This window comes from Carcharodon carcharias, chromosome 1 (genome assembly GCF_017639515.1).
Source record: "Carcharodon carcharias isolate sCarCar2 chromosome 1, sCarCar2.pri, whole genome shotgun sequence".
NCBI classification, from domain to species: Eukaryota; Metazoa; Chordata; class Chondrichthyes; order Lamniformes; family Lamnidae; genus Carcharodon; species Carcharodon carcharias.
Genome location: NC_054467.1, coordinates 8,882,437 through 8,901,261, shown reverse-complemented (window position 1 = coordinate 8,901,261; position 18,825 = coordinate 8,882,437).

The window sequence follows — 18,825 nt, the reverse complement described above, 5'->3', positions numbered from 1 at the left end:
GCCTGAACCAGACCAGACCAGACTGTTTGTGAACTTCTCTTTGTACTTAAACCTGATCTGAGCTTCTGACCTCCTACCCTCTCCATCAAAAAGACCATCGGCTTCACCTCTGAAACATTGTCTTGTTTCCCTCCCTTCCTTTGTTCACCTGATCCTAGAGACCCTCATTCAACCTTTTGTTATCTTCAGATTCGACTATTCCAATATTCCTGAATGCTGACTGGACCTCATTTTTGTACATTCTTATTCAGAGGATGTGGGTGTTGTTGAAAATGCTGGCTTTTATTGTCCATTCCTAATTGCCCTTGAGACAGATGGTGGTGAGTCACCTTCTTGATCTGCTCCAGTCCATATGGTGTAGATACACCCGCAGTGCAATGAAGGAGAGTGCTCCAGGATTTCGACTCAGTAACATTGAAGAAATGGGGTTATACATCCAAGTCAGGAAGGTGTCTGTCTTGAAAATTGTGTTGCTCCTATGCGCCTGCTGCTCTTTCTCCTTTTTGATGCATTTGGGAGGTGCTTATCAAAGAAGCCTTGATAGTTACAATTCTAATGAGGACTTGTAGTTTTACAGCATTGTGCTTCCTGCCTTTACACTCAACGCACTGATGGCTACTCCAATGCTCTCCTGGTGTGATATCTCTTAACTACTGCCAAACGATGTCTCTGACCCTGAAAGCTTAATTTTACATACACGGGCCAGAATTTTTACCTCGTCGGGTAGGCTTGGTGGGGGAGCGGTCGGGAAACTGACCACCGCCCGCGATCGGGGCCAGACCGCGATTTCACGCTGAGAGGCCAATTAAGGCAATTCCCGTGCATACCCGCCAACAATTAAAAGGCCTACTAAGGCCATTCACAATCTAATTGAATTAAATTTTTGGCGGCCGTCCAACCTTACGATTACAATTTACGAAATATTGCATGATTGTGCAATGATGTCGGGATGTTTGCCTGACGCCATCGTGTGTCATTTTGCGCTCATTCAGGTCGGGCGCGCGCTTTCCTGACAAGCAGAAAGTTCTGCCCCTGGATCTGCAATGAAATTATTGGTGGAGATTTTTCAAAACATTAAAATTTTGAAATTCTTACCTGTCTCTTATTCCCCTTCTCAATTTTATCTGTCTTTCCCTGTCTTTATTTTGCTCTCTGTACCCGATTTTACATAGAATATTACATTCAAATATTTTCTTCCTGGCTTAAACATTACATGGCTAAGTGAGGATTCTTTAAATTGATTGTTTGCAGAGCCACAGTGTTGCTTGCCCTGCTCACTCATTTTGCAGATCCCCTGTAGAGGGTGTTGTGCTGTGTATGGCTGTCTGAAAACCCTAATTGTTACTCAATGGCCCATGAAAAAGTCTGTAGGCAGCTGTAAATGCAATTAACAGCGGGCTCCATTCCTTTGGTCTGGATTTTGTGCTTGGTGGCAATCTGTTCAGAACAGATTTTATTGCACTGAGCTGAACAGCTAAGTACATAGGAAATAGGAGCAGGAGTAGGCCACTCGGCCCCTCAAGCCTGCTCCGCCATTCAATAATATCATGGCTGATCTGCATGTAACCTCAGCCTTGCATTCCTGCCTACCTCCGATAACCTTTCACTCCCTTGTTAATCAAGAATCTAACTAGCTCTGCCTTACAAGTATTGAAAGACCTTGCTTCCACTGCTTTTTGAGGAAGAGAACTCCAAAGACACTCAACCTTCAGAAAAAATTCTCATCTGTCTTAAAATGAGTGACTCCTTATTTTTAAACAGTGACCCCCTGGTCTAGATTCTCCCACAAGAGGAAACATCGTCTCCACATCCACCCTGTCAAGACCCCTCAGGATCTTAAAGGTTTCAATTAAGTCACCTCTTACTCTTCTAAATTCAGTAGATACAAGTCTAACCTGTCCGACCTTTCCTCATAGGACAACCTGCCCCTTCCTATTATTTCGAGATGCATGCATTGAATTCAGAAGTAATAAGTCCACTGAGACATTGAGATTTTTTTTAAAAACTAAACTAAAATATTTATTAACCAAAGAAAAGATGTCAAACATATGCATTAGAAGTTAAAAAGACAGGCCAGCACAGTTATCACCTTTAAGGGCTGGATGCAGCAGACTCATGTAGACAAGGCTGGAGGCTTTAACCTTAGGCTGTTTTCGCAAGCTTCTGCTAGATGTCACAGGGCCTTTCCCCATAGCTATTCATTCTCCTTTTTACACATTTTTCTCTCTTTAAACTGTAACTTTCTTTGTTCCATATGTCTTCTAAAGTGCACTTTCCCATAATATGAAACATTTTATGGTGTTAATATTGTCTGTAACCTTTGGGAAAAATAAACACTCTGCTTGGCCTAGCTTAGCAGGATTTTTACACTAGCCAGCTAGCTCTGAAATTCAAACTGCCCTGATTTATCTAAAAATGCAAATTCTCCTCACCTTACATTCTAAGACTTCAGCTATGTTTACGTATTTAGCATTTCAAATCTCTGTCAGCCTGTAATCATGCCTCTGTAATGGCTATTAGATCGTACTTATTTGTTTCTATTTGCGCCATCGGTTTATCTGTTTTGTTTTGAATGTGATGTGCGTTTAGATACAAAACCTTTAGTTTTGTCCTTTTATTGTTTTTGTGGCGTCTAGCCTTATCTGATGATTTATTCTTAGAATTGCACTCTCTGTCCCTTCCTGTCACAGTCTGTTTATCATTTCCCATATTAATACCTGTCTCTCTTGCCTTGGCTTACCACATCTTCCCAAATTTGATTCCTTGCCCCCACTGTTCAGTTTAAAACTCTCTCTACTTACCTGGTTAGGTGGTTCACGAGGACACCAGCCCCAGCACAGTTCAGGTGTAGGCCGTCCCAACAGTACAGATCCCACTTTCCCCAATACAGGTGCCAGTGCCCCACAAACCAGAACCCACTTCTACCACATGCATTCATTTCTCTAATCTTATTTGTCCAATGCCAATTTGCACATGGCTTAAGTAATAATCCAGAAATTATTACCTTTGAGGTTCTGCTTCTTAATTTGGTGCCTAGCTCGTCATACTGACTATGCAGAGCCTCCTTCCTCATCCTACCTATGTTGTTAGTACCTACATGGACTACGTTCACTGGAATCTGTCCCCATCCACTGCACGTTTGTCTCCAGCCCTGAGCAGATGCCCTGAACCCTGGCACTGGGCAGGCAACAAAGCTGTCTGAACTCTTGGCCTCAGAGAACAGTGTCATCTCCCCCTAGTACTGTCCCGTACTACCACTACATTCCTTTTTGCTCCCCCCACTTGGATGGTTTCCTGTAACACGGTGCCATGGTCAGTTTCCTCATCCACCCTGCAGCCCCCCCTCTCATCCAAAAGCCGAGAGAACCTCAAACCTATCGGACAATTGCAGAGGCTTACGCTCCTGCTGCACTTGCAGTCACGCCCTCCTGTCCCTGGCCACTGATCAAATCAGAAAATCCTATCCTAAGTGGTGTGACTGCCTCCTGGTATAAAGCATCCAGGTAACTTTTCCCCTCCCTGATGTGTCACAGAGTCTGCAACTCGGCCTCCAGCTCAATGACTCTGAGCCAAAGTTCCTCAAGCCACAAACACTTACTGCAGACGTGTTTGCCCTGGATCACAATGTTATCCAGGGGCTCCCACATGCTGCAACCGTGACACATCAACTGTCCTGCCATCCTTAATATGTTCCAAATAATTACTTAATTAATGCTGCTTCCTTACATATTTGATTAACTTTACCACCAAATTGTGTACTATTTTAAACCTTAGGGTAGAATAGAACTTACCCACTTACCAAATGCTCAACAAACAGCTAGCTCCTTTCCCTGTAATAGAACAGGAACCAATTTCTATGGGGTGAGAAAGATAGAAAGAGGAAACGAACAACACCCCCTCACCGCCCCACCCCTCCCACTTCACTCAAATGCCCTTCCCCTTTCACTGCACTGCCAACCCCCCCCCACCGCCCGCAACCGGCTATGGGAACTCTCTGGGAAGAGTGTTCTGCAGTCAATTCCTGTTGGAAATAACAAGAGTGACATCACAAGACAGCGCGAGAGAGTGGCGGAGAGATCAGAACCAGCATGAGTGCAGGGAAGCTTCAGAAAGTGACCAGCACAAAGGTGAGAGCTGATTGGTGAGTAGCGGGTAAGTGTTTTAGGAGGTTTTTTCCAACTAGAGGCATGGTAGGGCAGCTCAGTCCCGTCTTATGTACCACCTGCAACATGTGGGAAGTCCTAGACGCTCCTTGCGCTCCGACCGACCACGTGTGCAGGAAGTGCCACCAGCTGCAGCTACTGGAGCTCCGAGTTTCAGAGCTTGAACAGCAGCTGGAGACGCTGAGGTGTACCCACGAGGCTGAGTTTCGTGGATAGCACATTTTTAGATGTGGTCACCCCACAGCTTACGGAAGTGCAGACAGAGAACGGGTGACTGTCAATCAGAAGAAAGGTGTCAGGCAGGTAGTCAGGAAATCCCCAGGGTGCATCTCGCTCGATAACCGTTTTTCTTGTTGGCAAACGGTGAGAATGACGGTTCCTCTGGGGGGGTGCAGCCACACTCATGGCACTGTGAGTGGCTCAGCTGCACTGGAGGGAGGAAAAAGAGGGGAAGAGCAATAGTGATAGGAGACTTAATAGTAAGGGGAACAGACAGGCATTTCTACAGCCATAGACGTGACTCAGGATGGTATGTTGCCTCCCTGGTGCCAGGGTCAAGGATGTCACTGAATGGCCGCAGGGTATTCTAATGGGGGAGGGCAAACGGACAGATATCATGGTACATATTGGTACCAAAGACATAGGTAGAAAGAGGGATGAAGTCCTGCAAACAGAATTTAGGGAGCGAGGAAGCAGATTAAAAAACAGGACCTCAAAAGGTAGTAATCTCTGGATTACTTTCGGTGCCACGTGCTAGTGAGTATAGAAATTGGAGGTTAGTCCAGATGAATTTGTGGCTGGGGACATGGTGCTGGAGGGAGGGCTTTAGAATTCTGGGACATTGGGACTGTTCCTGGGGGTGGTGGGACCTGTACAAGGCAGACGGGTTGCACCTGAAACAGAATGGGACCAACATCCTTGCGGGGAGGTTTGCTAGTGCTGTTGAGGAGGGCTTAAACTAACTTGGCAGGGGAATGGGATCCTGAGAGGAGGTTCAGCAGGGGGAGATGCACAGCCAAAATTAGAAGAGAGTAAGTGAGTCTGGAAGGCATAGAAATTATAGACCAGTTAAGGCACAAGGGGATTTGGCAAGGTTGGATGGTATTTGTTTTAATGCAAGGAGTCTGACAATAGGGTTCTAAATGAATACTTTGTGTCGGTGCTCACAAGTGAGAGGGATGATGTGGGTATGGAAATCAGGCAGAACGTTTGTGATATAATTAAAGAAATTAGCATACAAAGGGAGGAGGTCCTAAGTGGTCCGGAAGGCTTAAAAGTAGATGAATCTCCAGGCTCAGTTGAAATGTATATCTCAGGCTAAAAACAAAAAAACTGCGGATGCTGGAAATCCAAAACAAAAACAGAATTACCTGGAAAAACTCAGCAGGTCTGGCAGCATCGGCGGAGAAGAAAAGAGTTGACGTTTCAAGTCCTCATGACCCTTCGACAGAACTAAGTAGAAATAGGGAAGGAGTGAAATATAAGCTGGTTTAAGGTGTGTGTGTGTGTGTGTGTGGGGGGCGGGGGGTGGGGGGGGGTGGGGGGCATCGGGGGGGGGGGGATTGGGTTGGGGGAGAGAAGTGGAGGGGGTGGTGTGGTTTTAGGGACAAACAAGCAGTGATAGAAGCAGATCATCAAAAGATGTCACAGACAACAGAACAAAAGAACACATAGGTGTTGAAGTTGGTGATATTATCTAAACGAATGTGCTAATTAAGAATGGATGGTAGGGCACTAAAGAAAAATCTATATAATTTATTGGAAAAAAAACAAAAGGAAGGGGAAACAGAAAGGGGGTGGGGATGGAGGAGGGAGCTCAAGACCTAAAGTTGTTGAATTCAATATTCAGTCCGGAAGGCCTGATTTTTCTTTTTCCCACCTATCTCCAATATTTTTAAATATTTTTAAATCTTTTATGTTCCCTCCAACCCCACTAGAGCTATACCTTGAGTGCCCTACCATCCATTCTTAATTAGCACATTCGTTTAGATAATATCACCAACTTCAACACCTATGTGTTCTTTTGTTCTGTTGCCTGTGACATCTTTTGATGATCTGCTCCTATCACTGCTTGCCTGTCCCTACAACAACACCTCTCCCCACTCCACTTCTCTCCCCCCACCCAACCCACCACCACCCACCAACCCACCCACCCCCCCCCCCCCACCCCACACACACACACACACACACACCTTAAACCAGCTTATATTTCACTCCTTTCCTATTTCTACTTAGTTCTGTCGAAGGGTCATGAGGACTCGAAACGTCAACTCTTTTCTTCTCCGCCGATGCTGTATCCCAGGCTGTTGAGTGAGGCAAGGGAGGAGATAGCAGGGGCGCTGGCAATAATTTTCAATACCTCTCTGGCCACAGGAGAGGTGCCAGAGGGCTGGAGGGCAGCCAATGTGGTACCGTTTTTCAAAAAGGGAGGAAGGGATAAACCAGGGAGTTACAGGCCAGTCAGTCTAACCACAGTGCTGGGGAAATTATTAGAAGCAATTCTGAGGGACAATTAATCTACACATGGAGAAGCAGGGATTAATCAAGGACAGTCAGCATATTTTTGTTAAGGGGAGGTCATGTCTGACCAATTTGATTGAATTTTTCGAAGAGGTAACCAGGTGTGTATATGAGGGCAATGCATTTGATGTGGTCTACTTGGACTTCAGCAAGGCTTTTTATCAGTCTCCCATGTGGGACCTTATCATGAAGGTAACAGCCCATGGGATCCAAGGCAATTTGGCAAATTAGACCAGAATTGGCTGAGTGGCAGGAAGCAGAGGGTGATGGTCGAGGGGTGTTTTTATGACTGGATGCCTGTGTCCAGTGGGGTTCCACAGGGTTCGGTGTTGGGTCCCTTGCTGTTTGTGGTGTATATAAACGATTTAGACTTGAATGTAGGAGGGTTGATCACTAAGTTTGTGGATGACACGAAAATTAGTGGGGTGGTAAATAGTGAGGAGGATAACCTTAGATTACAGGAGGATATAAAAGAGCTGGTCAGATGGGCTGATAAGTGGCAAATGGAATTTAATCTGGATAAGTGTGGGGTGATGCATTTGGGCAGGACAAACAAGGCACAGGAATACATGATGAATGGTAGGACCCTGGGAAGAACCAAGGATCAGAGGGACCTTTGTGTGTATGTCCACCGGTCCCTTAAAGTAGTGGGACAGGTAGTTAAGGTGGTTAAGAAGGCCTTTATTAGCCGAGGCATAGAATATAAGAGCAGGGAGCTTATGCTGGAACTGTATAAAACGCTGGTTAGGCCACAGCTAGAGTATTGCGTGCAGTTCTGGAATCCGCATTATAGGAAGGATGTGATTGCACTAGAGAGAGTGCAGAGGAGATTTACCAGGATGTTGCCTGGGCTGGAGAGTTTTAGTTATGAGGAGAGATTGGATAGGCTGGGGTTAATTTCCCTGGAGCCGAGGAGATTGAGGGGGGGCATGATTGAAGTGTATAAAATTATGAGGGGCATAGATAGGGTAGACAGGGAGGAACTTTTCCCCTTGGTGGAGGGATCAATAACCAGGGGGCATAGATTTAAGGTAAGGGGCAGGAGGTTTAGAGGGGATGTGAGGAATAATTTTTTCATCCAGAGGGTGGTGGGAATCTGGAACTCATTGTGTGAAAGGGTGGTAGAGGCAGAAACACTCATAGCATTTAAGAAGTATTTGGATGCGCATCTTCGATGCCATGGCATACAAGGCTATGGGCCTAGTGCTGGAAAATGGGATTAGAATAGTTAGGTATGTGTTTGACCAGCGCAGACTCGATGGACCGAAGGTCCTTTTTTGTGCTGCAGACCTCTGACTCTTCCTCTCACCTCCGCCCCACCCCCCACCTCCCCAGAACACCACTACCATTGAACTCTTCCATCCAGCCCCCCCCACCACCCACTGGACTTTTCCCTTCCCCCCCCCAACTGGACTCTTCCTTTCCCCCCTTCCCCTCCCCACTGAAGTCTTCCTTTCCCCCCCTTCCCCTCCCCACTGAAGTCTTCCTTTCCCCCCTTTCCCCCCCACTGAAGTCTTCCTTTCCCCCCCACTGAAGTCTTCCTTTCCCCCCTTTCCCCCCCCACTGAACTTTCCTTGCCCCCTTCCCCCCCACACTGAACTTTCCTTGCCCCCTTCCCCCCCTCACTGAACTCTTCCTTTGCCCCCTCTCACCCCCACTGAACTCTTCCTTTGCCCCTCTCCTCCCCCCCACTGAACTCTTCCTTTGCCCCCCTCCTCCCCCCACTAAACTCTTCCTTGCCCCCCTCCCCCCCACTAACCTCTTCCTTCCCCCCTCCTCCCCCCCACTAAACTCTTCCTTCCCCCCTCCTCCCCCCACTGAACTCTTCCTTCCCCCCCTCCCCCCCCACTGAAAGCTTCCTTCCCCCCTCCCCCCCCACTGAACTCTTCCTTCGCCCCCTCCTCCCCCCCACTGAACTCTTCCTTCGCCCCCTCCTCCCCCCCACTGAACTCTTCCTTTGCCCCCTCCCCCCCACTGAACTCTTCCTTCGCCCCCTCCTCCCCCCCACTGAACTCTTCCTTCGCCCCCTCCTCCCCCCCACTGAACTCTTCCTTCGCCCCCTCCTCCCCCCCACTGAACTCTTCCTTTGCCCCCTCCCCCCCACTGAACTCTTCCTTCGCCCCCTCCTCCCCCCCACTGAACTCTTCCTTCGCCCCCTCCTCCCCCCCACTGAACTCTTCCTTTCTCCCCCTCCCCCTCCCCCCCCCCACTGAACTCTTCCTTTCTCCCCTCTACCCCCACTGAACTCTCCCTTCCCCACTCCCACTCTCCCTTTTCCACCCCCACTCTCCCTTCTCCTCCCCCCCGCTCTCCTTTTTCCTACCTCCCCGCTCTTCCTTCTCATAACCCCCCCACTCTCCCTTCTCCTACACCACTCTCTCTTCCCCCCACCGACCTCTTCCTCTCCCCACCAACACTCTCCCCTCCCAACCCTCTCCCCACCATCCCCCCCCCCAGGTACCCTCTCCCCACCATCCCCCCCCCCCCCCCCCAGGTACCCTCTCCCCACCATCCCCCCCCACGTACCCTCTTCCCACCATCTGCCCCCCCCACGTACCCTCTCCCCACCATCTGCCCCCCCCACGTACCCTCTCCCCACCATCTGCCCCCCCCACGTACCCTCTCCCCACCTTCTGCCCCCCCCAACGTACCCTCTCCCCACCATCCCCCCCCATGTACACTCTCCCCAACATCTGCCCCCCCCACGTACCCTCTCCCCAACATCTGCCCCCCCCCCCAACGTACCCTCTCCCCAACATCCCCCCACCAGGTACCCTCTCCCCACCATCCCCCCACCCCCCAACCAGGTACCCTCTCTCCACCGTCCCCCCCCCCACGTACCCTCTCCCCACCATCCCCCCACCACGAACCCTATCCCCACCATCCCCCACCCCATCCCAACGCTCTCCCCACCATCCCCCACCCCTCCCCAACCCTGTCCCCACCATTCGCCCCCCCCCAACCCTCTCCCCACCATCTGCCCCCCTCCCAACCCTCTCCCCACCAACCCCCCCTCCCCTCCTCCAACCCCCTCCCCACCATCCTCCCCCAACCCTCTCCCCACCATCCCACCCTCTTCCCCCCCAACCCTCTTTCTTCCCCCCCTCCAACCCTCTTTCTTCCCCCCCTCTAACCCTCTTTCGTCTGCCCCCCCAACCCTCTTTCTTCCCCCCCTCCAACCCTCTTTCTTCCCCCCCTCCAACCCTCTTCCTTCCCCCCCTCCAACCCTCTTTCTTCCCCCCTCCAACCCTCTTTCTTCCCCCCCTCCAACCCTCTTTCTTCCCCCCCCTCCAACCCTCTTTCTTCCCCCCATCCAACCCTCTTTCTTCCCCCCCTCCAACCCTCTTTCTTCCCCCCCTCCAACCCTCTTTCTTCCCCCCCTCCAACCCTCTTTCTTCCCCCCCTCCAACCCTCTTTCTTCCCCCCCCTCCAACCCTCTTTCTTCCCCCCCTCCAACCCTCTTTCTTCCCCCCCTCCAACCCTCTTTCTTCCCCCCCTCCAACCCTCTTTCTTCCCCCCCTCCAACCCTCTTTCTTCCCTCCCTCCAACCCTCTTTCTTCCCCCCCAACCCTCTTTCTTCCCCCCCAACCCTCTTTCTTCCCCCCCAACCCTCTTTCTTCCCCCCCAACCCTCTTTCTTCCCCCCAACCCTCTTTCTTCCCCCCCAACCCTCTTTCTTCCTCCCCCTCCAACCCTCTTTCTTCCTCCTCCTCCAACCCTCTTTCTTCCTCCCCCTCCAACCCTCTTTCTTCCTCCCCCTCCAACTCTCTTTCTTCCCCCCCACAACCCTCTTTCTTCCCCCCCCCCACAACCCTCTTTCTTCCCCCCCACAACCCTCTTTCTTCCCCCCCCTCCAACCCTCTTTCTTCCCCCCCCAACCCTCTCCCCACGTTCCCCTCCCCCCTCACCAAACTCAGGTCTTCACTCAGTCTGTCAGCTGCGATCTGGTTGCCTATGCCGTTTGTCATTGAAGAACAACAAGTCAATATTTTAAAAACAAGTTACTGCTGAGATACTGAACTGAAAAGGAACAGATAATTAACCAGCTTCTACCTTTGGAGAAATGGAACATCGCTGGCTCCTTAAGCTAACAAAGTAGAACAATTAAATTACTTACAAGGATGTGACTGAAAATGTACTAGTTAAAAACTTGAGGCCACTGAAGAGTTTAACCTGTATACAAGTACTTTTTGTACCAGATAAGTAACTATTCAAACAGAGTATTGCTGAGAAAAGAGATGTGTTGAAGCTTTTCATCTTACATTCATCAGGACACTACGCAAAAATACTAATAAGGGGAAAACAACAATTTATACTGTATGAGAAGAGTGCTGATTGGTTGGCAATTTGTCTCTGATAGAGGTATTGCCATGGGGAATGCACTAATTGATGGTGACTGACAGTTAACTGCCAAGCATTGCCTGAAATTTAAAACAAGCAGCTTGACCCTGATTAGTCAAGGTATTGCCCTGAGGAATGAGTCAGCAAATGGCTGTTACTTATTTTGTTTAGTTGAAACTGGCACAATGTGGGTACATGTTCTTTGGTCGAGGCATTGCCATAGATAATGCAATCAGTCCACTTGTCAACCAATCAGCACACTCTTCTCATACAGTATAAATTGCTCTTTTCCCCTTATTCTCTTGCAAAGTGTCCTGATGAGTGCAAGATGAAAAGCTTTGACATGTCTCTTTTCTTCAGCAATACTCAAAATTCTGTACGACCAAACGACTATTTATTTAAACAGAACAAGACCAAATATACAGATAATTCATCCTTAAGAAGCTAGTGATTGGATTCTGTGGTTTATTGAGGCATTGAATTGAAATTGGATCTTAGATCTCTACAATCCACCCGTAAACACAAATCACGGTTGGCTTTAGGGAAATACTATTATTTGCAAAGAAAGGCAATGATTATGAATATCGATAGCTAATTGAGAAACTTGAAAACCTTGGATTTAATCATTGTGAAATACAGTAAATGGCACCTATTAAAAATTCGGCTGGGTGTGATTATGGGTCTAAAGTTCTGCCTCAAGTATTTGGTCAAAAAAAAGCAAGTGGTGCTCCAAGGGGTTCAGAAATATGAAGGAAATTACTGCAACTTGTACCTGCAACTTCTTGGATCATACATTGGATGTGAAATGAGTCTCCTTAATTAATCTACAACAATATTCTACAAAGGGAGCACAATGTAGAGCTCTTTACATTTAGAGATCTATTATCAGCATCAATGCCAGCTGGTTGAACCTGACATGGTATTTGGTACATCCCACACTAGTTTTAAATGCCCACGTAAAAATGCTAATGTATTGTTCGTTACCTCTCTGCTAAACAACTTTTTAAAAATATTTGTTCATGGGATGTGGGCATCACTGGCTAGGCCAGCATTTATTGCCCATCCCTAATTGCCCTCGTTTAGAGGGCAATTTAAGAGTCAACCGCATTGCTGTGGGTCTGGAGTCACATGTACCCCAGGACAGATAAGGATGACAGACTTCCTTCCCTAAAGGAAGGACAATAGTGAACCGGATGGGTTTTTACAACAATCAACAATGTTTTCGTGGTCATTATCAGACTTCTAATCCCAGATTTTTATTGAATTCACCATCTGCCGTGGTGGGATTTGAACCTGGGGCGCTAGAACATTAAAAGCAAAACACTGTGGATGCTGGAAATCTGAAACAAAAACAGAAAATGTTGGAAAAAACTCAGCAGGATTTATCTCAAAACTGTCCTTGTCCCCAGTTTCATTTTATTCTTTGTCTCATCAGCTCTGAAGAAGAGTCATACGGGCTTGAAACATTAGCTCCGTTTTTTTTATCTCTCCACAGTTGCTATTAGACCGGTTGAGTTTTTCCGGCATTTTCTGTTTTTGTCAAGAGCATTACCCTGGGTTTCTGGAATACCAGTCCAGCAACTAAACCACCATGCCACCCCCCCCCCCCCCCCCCCCCCCCCCCCCCCCCCCCCCCCCCCCCAACTGAGAGTAAGCAAATGGCTATCGAAATATAGAAGAATCATAGGAAGTTTATTACACTCTTATGAATGCAAGCAGCAACCAACCACTCTATTAAAAAGAAAATTTTTTAAAAATAGACATCTATTCACAACTGCAGGATGTACCAAAGCAATATACAGTTAATCACTTTTCTGAAATGTAGTCACAGTTGTAATGTAGGAAAGGTGGCAGCCACTTTGAGCACAGCAAGCTTCCACTAACAGCAATGTGAAAATGACCAGATACTTTGTTTTAGTGACACTGGTTGAGGGTTTAAAAAGTGGCCAGTCCACTAAGGGGAACTCCCCTGCTTCTTTGAAATAGTGCCAGAGGGTCTTTATGCATCCACCTCGGAGAGCAGGTGGGGGTCTCCGGTTAGTGGTTTGTTTGAAAGACAGCACCTCTGACACTGCAGCACGCTTTCAGTCCTGCACTGGCGTGTCAGGCTGGATTTTGTGCTTGTGTTCCTGGAGCGGGACTTGAACCCACAGCCTCCTGTGTCAGAGACAGAAGTGCTGTCCACTGAGCTGCAGCCAACAGTTCAAGCCAGGTGTACAGATGGGGTGGGGTTAGACAAATGAAAATCTTTGAAAACTAAACCATTATCCTCTGTGTGGCCTGTTTTTAAATGGGTAGCAAGTTTAGAATTGTAAGTGTTTCATAACAGAGATTAAAAGCTTTGCCTTGATGAAATTTTAGTTGTGTTAGGTGAGATACTCTTGAGACCAAACTACTAACACAGTCATAGTTGTACAGTTAAATAGTCCAGAAATGAAACACTGATTATATAAATGCTGCAGTGCCAACAATAAGAGCAATTCACTGCATCACCACTTACTCTGCAATCAATAATTTGTTCAAATCAATAACACAAAAAGCCTGATCAAACTAACTGCTTATCTGTAAGTATGGAAAATGTATCAAATACAATAGCAAATTTGATGACAACAGACATCTATAACATCAATAAGAATATGGAAACAACAATGGGGCATGATGTAAATAAACAATAACTTTAATGTAATATAAAACCGGAAGTGCACACTACTCTACCATATGCATGCATATATGTTATTTAGGAAGGATAGATTGGATACTGGGTGAGTTTGTGGAGATGAGGGTGAGGGGAGGGTAACTTTTTTATTAAGAAGGGAATGAATGTAGTTGAGAGGGAGAATGTTCCAAGTGGGGTAAATAGTAGGAAATCACTGACTTCCACTGGGAATTTGGCAGAAATGCTAGAATACTACCTCATGTTACCATCCTGTTAGGGACCATTACATTTTTAAAAAGAAATCTGAACATCCTGAAATTAACTACCAGAACTGTGTGACAAAATTTCACGTTTTTAAACAGGAACAAACCTCATTGCATATCCAAAAGAATTAAAGTAAGCATTATTAACATGGTAGTATATCTTATTAAAGACTAAAGTGATAAACACAGATTTACTTTTTACTTCACCCTCAAGCATTCCTTTCTCTTACAAAATCTTGAAGGTTCGTTCACTTCTTCTTTGGGACCAAACCAAAGGTCTGTCGCAGCTCTCCGGAATTTATTTGATTTCTCCTTAGTGTTCCAGCTTTCTCCACGGTACAAGATTTCATAGGTGTCCTTCCATTAGCTTTTTGATAATCGCCCCTCCAATTTCTTCACCAAGCTCATGACTCTGGATTCCACAGCTCCAGCACGGGACCCCTTGTGACTCTTGCACAGTGGCTTAAAACATCAAAAAAAAACACCCATGGTTTCCAATAGCCGGCTGCTATGGTTCCAAACTACAACCAAGCTGATTACTTCCAGAACTCCAAGCTCAACAAGATGGCCTTGCCTTTTATTGAGGATTACTGTGGATTTCTCCCTTTAGTTTCTCTAAACAAATCTTCCAATTGTCTTTCCCCCTTACCCATTTTGTCATATACTGAATACTGGCTCCCAATTTCAGGCTGTGTCATAGGCGATAGATCTAATATTTATTCTACTTATCTCTCAAATTCCAAGGAACTAGAGGCTACATAACACCCAATGCTGACACTCACTGTTAGCTGCTTTCCAATATCAACCAGTCTTGCTAACTGAATTCACAAAGAAAACTCAAAACAAAGAATATCACTGAGCTCCATCCAAGGAAGGGCTGCAGATTTTCAGCTGTACATTCAAAGGGAGGATATGATGGTTCAGTTTATTTATTGAGGTGGATGAACAAAGGGAGGGGATGAGGCATGTATTCATTGATTCAACCAATAGTTGCTTCTCACTTGTCCTTGAATCGCTAGAGACAATATATTGGACTTGGTGGTTAGTGATGAGCAACAGCTGATAGTCGACCTAGATCCAGCAGGGTAACTTGCAAACTGGGATCACTCTGTCACTACATTTAAGATATGGGCATTGACAATGGTTTGCTAATATTAAATTCTGCAAGCTTCATTGCACAGAAATGAAGAGAGATGCAGTAGCCTTTAAGTGAGTAGAAGGCAGCAACCCACACAAGAAAGGTTGGCCCAAGCCTTCAGATTAGAGCCAGGACCCCTGTCCCTGACACTGATCAGACAGAAAGCTCCCCACTTACCTGCATACATTGTAAAGGCTCCACGACGGAGAAGAACTCCCTCAGCACAGGAGTCCTTGCAGAGAGCAGCAAAGAGAATCAGTGCAAAAACCTTGCCCCCTTTAACAGCACAAGCTGCTGTATTCTGGTAAGTGTTTAAAGATCCCCCAAGCTCCACAAATGTATTAGTACTCGGCTGTGAAGTACCCTGGCAGCAAAGGCAATGAGTGGCTTAGGAGACAGGAGCAAACAGACAAAAGTAGAAGAAAGACTTGCATTTGTATAGCGCCTTTCCTAACCATAGGACATCCTGGAGCATTTCACAGCCAGTGACTGTGGTCACTTCTGAAGTAGTCACTCTTGTAGGAAATGCAGCAGCTAATTTTGTGCACAACAAGCTCCCACAAACAACAATGTGATAAGGGCCAGATGATGTGTCTTTTTGTGATGCTGGTTGAGGGATAAATATTGACCAGGACACAGGGAGATCTCCCCTGCTTTTCTTCAAATAGCACCATGGATTTTTTGATGTCCACCTGAGAAGGCAGCCATAGTTTAGTGTTCTAATGTAAAAGGACAGCACAGCTAACAGTGCAACACTCCCTCAACACTGAGCCTAAGTGCCAGCCTTGAATTTTGTGCTCGGGTGTCTGGAGTGGGACTTGAATCCACAACCTTCTGTCTCAGAGGCTTACTGGTACTCCCAGCTGAGCCATAGTCGAGCATTCAGAAATGTTTTTGTTTGAATCAGATAAGATAAGCCACTTGTGGAAAAAAATGTCATTTTTTATTTCATTTTACTGTGTAAAGGTAAGTTTACCTGTTTGAATTAAAGCAAGTCTGATCTGTATTGATTTACTGGGAAATAAAGCAACTTGTTGACTTTGTGTCATGTTTTGCAGTGTTTTCTTGGCGCACATTAGAAAAGGTTGAAGAAACACTTGTACAGAAAGCGCAAATCAAAAGCAAAATACTGTAGATGCTGGAAATCTGAAATAAAAACCAAAGAAGCAGGAAGTTAGAAGCATGGTGTGGTGTGCAACCAAGCAAAAGTCTGACTCCTTAAAGCTCGCTTGTTTCTTCCACCACCCACACAGAAGTCTGATCTTCAACAATAACAACTTGCATTTTAGCGCCTTTAACATATTGAAATATCCCGGGGCACTTCACACGAGCGTTACGAAGCAGAATTTGACTCCAAAATCACAAATGGAGATGTTAGAGCAGGTGACCAAAAGCTTGGTCAAAGAGATAGATTTGAAGATATGTCTTAAAAAAGGTAAAAGTGGGCTAGAGAGGCAGAGCTTAGGGCCTAGGCATCTGAAGCACGGCCAGCAAGGGCAAAAGTATTAACTTTGGGGATGCTCAAGTGACCAGAATTAGGTGAGGGCAGGTATCTCGGGAGAGTTGTCCGGCTGGAGGAGATTATAGAGAAAGAAAGGGGTTAGGCCATGGAAATGAGGATGAGAGTTTTAAAATCAAGGCATTGCTCAACCAGGAACTAGTATAAGGTCAGCAAGCACATGGGTGATGGGTGAATGGGATGGCGTGAAGAAGGACATCAACAATACTCCCATTTTTAACAACCATTCTATGTTGGGCAGTCTGTTCATTTTTCCCTTTGCCCACCCTAGTTATCTCTGCTTTTCTTCCTTCATCTGCTGTGAAGTTGGAGGTCACGAGGACCAGCAACTCTTCAGCATCCAGTCTGCCATTTTCCACATAAAGACAGAGGCGTTGACCAGTTACCTGGCGATGGAAGGATTTGTGCTTGAGCCTGACCACCTTATCACAACATCCACATCCATGCACCTTCGGTAGCTGTCCATAGAGGTGACCCTGGCCACTTGTTTACTAAGGAACTAGGTTGACTTCTGCTGCTGGCTCACTCAGCTCAGCTAATTCAACACAGAACACATACCAGGCTTGGAATCATCCTGCTGGTAAAAACAAAAAACTGCAGATGCTGGAAATCCAAAACAAAAACAGAATTACCTGGAAAAACTCAGCAGGTCTGGCAGCATCGGTGGAGAAGAAAAGAGTTGATGTTTCGAGTCCTTATGACCCTTCAACAGAACAGATCATTCTGCTGGGCTCACTAAGGCATCACGTTATGCATTTACCATTGAACAGTGGCAAACTTCCTTTCCTATTAACCTCATTTCTAACCATCAGCCAAGTATATAAAGTACAGAAAATGCATTACATGTAGCCAGTTCGAGAGATATCGTGTTATATGTCAAGGCAAAGTAAATAATTTATTTTTTCCTCTCTCCCTGTTGGACAAGCGTGTAAGTTATAATGTCACAATATGGGAGAAGTTCAAAGTCAAATGGCTAAATGCAACGGAGGTAGCGAGTGAAAAGTGAAACCAAACAACACAAAAGACTGTGTGTGTCATTGTGTATCACATTCCACCTTTTCAACAATTGAAAAGAAGGGAATGGGAAGCTTTACGCTGGCAATTAAGGACCCCTAGTTAAAACCTGTCTGAAAGCTTAGTTATAACCGATGTATTTTTCTCTACTGAGGCATGTCATTGTGCTGGCTTACACTCCTAGCCACTGATGCCAATTCAAAATCAGTACCAGGCTAGTCTTTAGCTTAATTCGTAAATTGATAATGTTTCATTGCATTTAATCCATCTCCCCAGCTGTCAATGTTTACAATTGCAGAAACAGGAGATATAAAGGAAGCTAGACTGCCTTCAGAACCAACTACCCGCTTTTGAACCCTGTGTCATGTACCTAGGGGTTCTTGTCAGGGGCCTGTGGGTACAGAGAGAGCTGGCAATGGACATATACAAGTTGCAGGGCAAGTTGAGAAGGCTGTCAAAATAGCATTCAGAATCCTTGGCTTTATAAATGGAGGCATAGAATGCAAAAGCAAGGAAGTTAAGCTAAACTTTCATACGTCACTGATTACAGGCCCTAGCTAGATTATTATAACTAACTCTGGACACCACATTTTAGAAAGGACATCAGGGTCTTTAAGAGGGTTCAGAGGAAATTTATAAAGCATTTTTCACAGTTTCTCTGTGCCAAAAAATGCTTTGCAGCAATGAAGTAACTTTTAAGTGTAGTCACTCTTATAGTGTAGGAAACAGCAGCCAATTTGCACACAGCAAGCTCCCATGAGCAGTAATGTGATCATGAACAGATCATCCGTTTCACTGATGTTGGCTGAGGAATAAATATGAGCCCAGGACATGCTTCCATCTCTTTAAATACTGCCATGGGATCCTTCGTGCCCACCTGAGAGGACAGATGGGGCCTCAGTTTCTCATCTCATCTAAAAGAAGGCACTTTCAACAGTGCAGTACTCCCACAGCACTGCACTGGAGAGTGTGACTCTGGATGATGTGTTCAACTCCCTGGAATGGAGCTGAAACTCATGATCTTCTGGCTCAGAGGCTGCCATTGACACCATGGTGAATTAATGAACACCATTGTGCAATCTGTGGCAGCAAGTAAAATTTAAATTGAAATGCGCTCAAAGCTTTGTCAAATAACTAAAATATGTCTTAAATGATATCAGATACACACAACACAGATTCTCTTGGTCAGTGTGAGGCTGAAGTGAGCAAAAA